This window comes from Carettochelys insculpta, chromosome 2 (assembly GCF_033958435.1).
Source record: "Carettochelys insculpta isolate YL-2023 chromosome 2, ASM3395843v1, whole genome shotgun sequence".
Taxonomy (NCBI): domain Eukaryota; kingdom Metazoa; phylum Chordata; order Testudines; family Carettochelyidae; genus Carettochelys; species Carettochelys insculpta.
This window is the reverse complement of record NC_134138.1, coordinates 109,164,135-109,170,178: the sequence shown is the minus strand read 5'-3', so window position 1 is coordinate 109,170,178 and position 6,044 is coordinate 109,164,135.

The window sequence follows — 6,044 nt, the reverse complement described above, 5'->3', positions numbered from 1 at the left end:
TGGAGAGGAGCCAGGCCCCAACACTTGTTCTATCAGTTTGGATTCTGAGGTGAAGGGGATAAAAATCCACAGTGTGGAGAAAATGGATCTTTTGCTGCTTAAAGTCTGACGGGCAAATATTCCTAAACAATCAATTGATTCCATGCTGCTTGGCATGGGTGAGCTGTGGGAAACATACAGAGCTGTTTATTTTAGAAGTTTATATTAAGTGTAAGACTTTAAATCATTTGTGTGTGCATGTTTCCTGGTATAACCTTATAAAAAATCTCTCATTTCTCTTTTTACTTAATATATGGTTAGTTTATTACAAGATTGGTGACAGGCATTGTCTTTGGTTTGACATCTGAGTTGAAGTTACCTGAGCTAACTTTTATTACTATTTAAAATGCTACATGACTGCTCGTTTGTTGTATCTGGGGTGAGTGACTTTGGGAGTGGGAGTAATCCAACTTTTTGTGATTTTTGTGCCTGGGGGTCAAAATAGACTGGAATACCCAGAGGACTGTCTGTGAACCCCAAATAAAACTGTTATAACAATTCAGGTGTTCATATTTGTCACTGGAGCGGTTAATTAGAGAAGATACAATTAAATTTGAGGCTTCCGCTCTGCTTTTTGACAATCTGCCTGAGGCTGGCACTCAGGTCATGAACTACTTCAGAGTGTTGACAGAACATTCACTGTTCTGTCTTCATTCACACAGCCTTTAAATATCAACTAGGACCTGAATTTGCAATGAGCACTTCATGGATATGGGGATCCTCTTTCCCATGCAAATCATTGTTATAGTGGGACCTGAGTGGGTTAAACAAATCAGGAAAGCTTAGAAATTGTTTTGTTTAGAAACTGTGAGACTGTAGCCAGACAGAACCCCCCCGCCTTTTGCTGTACTTCATCTTGCCTTCCCTAGGTGCTTCAGAGCATGAAAGGGTTAAAAGGAATAGCCCAGCCCTGGAATGCCGAGAGCGCAGATGGGCTTATCTTAGCCAAGGTCTTTGAAGCTCCAGAGCAAAGCTAAGAACAATGGGCTAATTAACAGCCGGGCCCTGGACTGCCCTTGGCTAATTACCATCAGTTGATTCACCCACAGGGTCCCAAACACAAGGAAAATCTCCAGCCCATTAAAAAAACAAATGCCCTCAATTGTCTACCTCACAGGTGTGAGCTACACCCTTGAACTCCCTGTGAGAACCAGCATCAGACAGTTTAATTCAATTGAAACAAGGAAGAAGCCAACATGACCCAATGGGTATAAAAGAGGGGTCCAGCAGACCCCCTATTTGAGCTCCAATAATCTTTCCTGCTGGACAGGAGGGTGGGGGTCTCCCCAGGTCCCCAGGGATGCCCGACTCCTGGAGAAAAAGGGACAAAGGACTTCTTCCCAAGGGATTGAGAGGAAAACTGGCCAAGCCACGTTGGTAATGCAGGGGTGAAGATAACTTTCCCCCAGAGGCTAAGGGACTTGCTGCCACTGGGGAAGGACAACTTCAACTGGTCCTACAATGAATATGTCCATCCCCTCCCTTGGCCCATACTTGGACTTGCTGCTGCCACCGGGGAAAAGTCTCCCCCCAGCAACTAAAGGGCTTGCTGCTGCCGGGGATGGAACACTTTAACTGGCCCCTCACTGCACCCCCCACTTCACCCATACTGGGGCTTGCTGATGCTTGGGGGAAACCAAAAATTCTTTTTTTCCTGCACTCTTCTGTCCTCTTTCTTCTAACTTTAAAAAAAAAAGTCCAGGACCTGGCATTAAGACTCTCCCCAACACCAATATAGTGAATGGGGAACCAAAAATTCTTTCTTCCTATGTTCTTCTCAATTTAAGAAACATTCTGGGTCCCTGCATTATTTTCAGGACTCACATTTCTGCAGTGATGGGAGGTGGGATACTCAGTGGATGGCCAGTTGAGAACACAGTCATTGCATGGAAGTCTTATAGTGCACTGGAAAGCCAAATACCCTTTCCATTAACAACATCACAAATGGGGAAACCAAAAATTCTTTCTTCCTACATTCTTCCCAATCTAAGAGATGTTCACATCACAAATGCACATCTCCTACAACTGGAAGCGACTGTGCGAGGTCATCTAGTCCAGTCCCCTACTCTCTTGGTAGGGCCAAGCACCATACCTGACATCTGTTTGTCCTACCACCTAAATGGTCTTTTCAAGGATTGAGCTTACAACCCTGGGTTTAACAGGCCAATGCTCAAACCATTGAGCTATCCCTCCCCCTGCATGGGGCCCCTTCCTTGTTTTCAAGGATCACATGCATGCAATCATGGGAGGTAGGCTACTCAGTGGATGGCCAATTGAGAATACAGTTGCTGCACCCATGTTGGCAATGTAATGTGTGGGGAAACCAAAAATTCTTTCTTCTAATTTGGAGGAGCTCTGCATTATTTCCAGGGAGCAACATTTTCAGGGATTGGGAGGGGAATGATGAAAATGCAATGGGGGAAGATGGCGTCAAGACCAGCGTGCATACCCAGAATGCTACAGGGATGAGGGAACTGTGGGATAGCTTCCCACAATGCACTATTGCAACAGTTGATGTTAGCCAATTTATGTGTGGCAGCAATGACTCGACTTTGTGGAGAGCACGGTGGAAGTGAGAATGGTCAAAATCAAACTTACAAATACCAGAATTAGAAAAATTGATACAAATAAATTCGATCTTATCTTGTAGCATAGACTCAGCCTTAGACTGGTCATTTACATTCCTTTGTAAAGCCTTTGAAATCAATGTTTGAAAAGGGTGATGTAATTGCTGCTATTATATAATTACTATTATTTATTAATTTTGTTTCTGTGGGTTCACTCACTTTTTTTCTAGGAGAAATAACAGGATTTTGTTGAAAGTTCCACAAATGGTGCCAAATCCTGATGCTAGAAAATGACAAAATTTCCCACTGACTATTTAGTGGAAACACAACTGCATCCTTGAACAGCTGAAATTTCATGATAAGTAGCTTTAACCTAGAATGTCTGAAATTCTTTTAATTCCTTATAAAATTATTTTAATCTTTTAAAATTTGCTTTAATTCCTCACTTAACTACTTTAAAGTCATTTTCCTTTTTGCATACTCAGTGCTCTCCTCTGTTTTTCTCTGCTTTTTATTACAGCTTTTCTACGTTTGCCAAAACAATGTTGTCATTCTCTTTGCCTACATAGCTATACACGCTGATTTGTAACTAAAAGCAAAATGTCTGACACTCTCATACATACTCTTTCTGTGCCCTGTGGCTCCTCAAAGAGAATACTCTCCTGTAGTCTAAATTTTGTGATTTTTCAAAAACACTTAAATTCTCTTTATAGCATAATTAGCTAGTGCAAATATAACAAAAATGAAGCACAAAATTATCCAGGAAATGCTTTACCATGGATGCAGATTGAAGCAGCTTCCAAAATTGTCTCACAGGTGGCAGAGGTAGTCACATCAGGGTAACAGTCTGGCCTGTGGTGACTTCCTTTTATATCAGGTGCCTCTTGCTCAATAAGGTATGACCATCACCTCTCCCGCAGGTTACCATTAGTTATTTAGTCTCTCCAAATATTTTCTTAATGATATCTGTAGACTGCCATTTACATAGAATCAGAAAAATCTAGGTTACTATGATCAACTTGGAGAGAACCCTGTTCATATTTTGCTTTGCTTAATACCAGTTTACCCATGGAATAAATTTCTCTCAACCCAAATTTTTATGGTTCATTTGAGACAGATTATGAAGAGGTGTTTCCTTCCCTCAACTGTCTGGATTTACTACAAAAACAACATTTTTATGAAACTATGTAACCGTGTTATAACGTTCTAACAAAATTATTTCCTCTGAATCTTATGACAGGAAGTTCTTTCTGCCCACTCAGCTAGTCAAAAATAATGATGAGCAAATTCTCATTTATGAAATGAGTGTGTGGGCTCTGGCTTTTGGTGGCTGCCAATGCCATTAGCTCAGGGATTCCCAACAACCATGGATCACCATTAGATTTTCTAAGAGTCACTGGCTGGGTGGCTCCGAGATGCATGTGCCTCTTTAAGGAGCCTTTTGTGGCTCCCGCCACAGCCGCCGCTCACTCCTCTGGCTCCCAGTCCCTGCCTGCTGCACTGAAATAGAACTCAATTTAATTGTTTTAATGGCTGACAGGAGGGATCCAGATGTTAAACCAATTAAGTTGAGTCCCATTTCAGTGTGGCAGGGCCAGAAAGGGGTAGCCGGGGGGGTGCGGTGGGAGCCATGTGGAAGAGGCAGCGGTGGCAGCCCAGTGAAGGAGCAGCAGAGGCTGCAGTGGTGCTCATGTGAGGTAGGTGTGGGGGGTGGCTTGGGGTTGTGAGGGGTTTAAGCCTGTGGCTCAGATGAAGGTAGTTTGAGGCTGTTAGGGGTTTAAGCCTGGGGGGCTGTGGTTTGGGGTTGCAGGGGTTCATAGCTTGAGGCTGAAGAGGGTTTAAGCCTGGGGAAAGGGGGACAGTTTGGAGCTGATTGGGATTTAAGCTGGGGGTGCAGGGAGAAGGGCAAGTCAAGATTTATAAATTTTTTCCCAGAGGAGAACCTCCCCCCACACACCCATTTTGAATTGCCTTGGTTTACAACATCTTACTGAATTGTCAAAATGGGTCACTGTCTCAAAAAGGTTGGGAACCTCTGCATTAACCAAAGCCCCCATGTTCCAGCTGCCCAGCCCAGACCTTCACAGATTACAGGTAATGAAGAAAAACAAATAGCACTGCAAAAATTGACTCTTGAGAAATGCTGCACAGTTAATGCACCTCACAGAGCTCAGCAAGTACAGACACATGAAATGAAAGGCTCTTTAAACTACAGACATGCAGAAACAGATTGGAAAACCCAAATATGCCCACTAACGAGGAGAGCGGAAACCTCTGCTGCTAAGGGAGGTTAAAGACTAGTGTAAGGAATGTGCCAGCAGGAACTCAATGCTGCTGAAGGCTGGGAGGAATGTGTCTCCCAGAGATCATTTGCATGAGAATGCAAAGGTGTGCGTATGTGATACCTTGCAAACAAAGACTGATGGGTAGCAAGGAAGCAATGTGGTTTTGTCTATTCTAAACACATTGTAAAATCACAATTTATGCTAACACTCAGTATAAGAATTGTGAAATCTCAGGGATTCTCCAAGTCACTGTGGGGGACAGGGCAGTCGTCATAACTGCATAAGACATGAATTACACAGGGCTCCCTGGTTTAAAGCATGGTAAAGCAGGAGGGGGAAGGTTATGGGTAGAAGCAAGCAGTTGAGTGCTTTAGTTATGGCTCAGCCTTGGCCATATAGCTATAAGTCTGGTTTGCCTAGTTTTCCTCACCTGTTAAAAGCTGAAGGTGGCTATAAGTGGTTTTTATGAGACTTTGCTTTAGTAGATATTAAGAGCTGAAATCCCAGGGTTTTGCCTCAGGCCAAACCCACAGCAGGCAAACATTGGCCATGGCCAGCACAATGGGTGGCTGGTCAGTAGGAGGAGCAGTGGTGGACAGATGGTGTGACTGGTGGACAGATGGTAAGAGCAGCAGTGGACACCGTGATGAGGGGACAGCTAGTAGGAGGAGCAGCGGCCGACAGTGCAACTGTTGGATGGCCTGTAGGAGCAAGCAGAATGCTGGACCAGCACAAAGGTGGCTTTGTTTCAGGTTCCACGAGGGAATGCATCAGTGTGAGGTTCAACGCCCACATGGACTGGATCGAGTTGTAAGTGGGGCATTTGAATTGGGGGTGCGGAGAAAGTTGGGTGTGGGGATTGGCTGTTTACTGTATTGGACTGGTGAGCATGAGAGGCCAAGGATATTGCTCAATGCATTTGAGCTGGGACAGTTACTTGAGGATTGATTATGAACTCTGGGTGTGGTGTTTTCCCAAGCGTATGCTAATTGACCTTTCTGCCTCTTTTATTAAATGTTCTTTTCTACACTCAGACTCTGTGCTTGCGAGTGGGGAAGCATTGCCTCTCCCAGGCGCCCAGGGGTGTGTGAATTTCCCAGGCTACTCGGTGGTGGCTTGAGCTGGTTCTGTGTGAGATGGATGAAAAGGAACC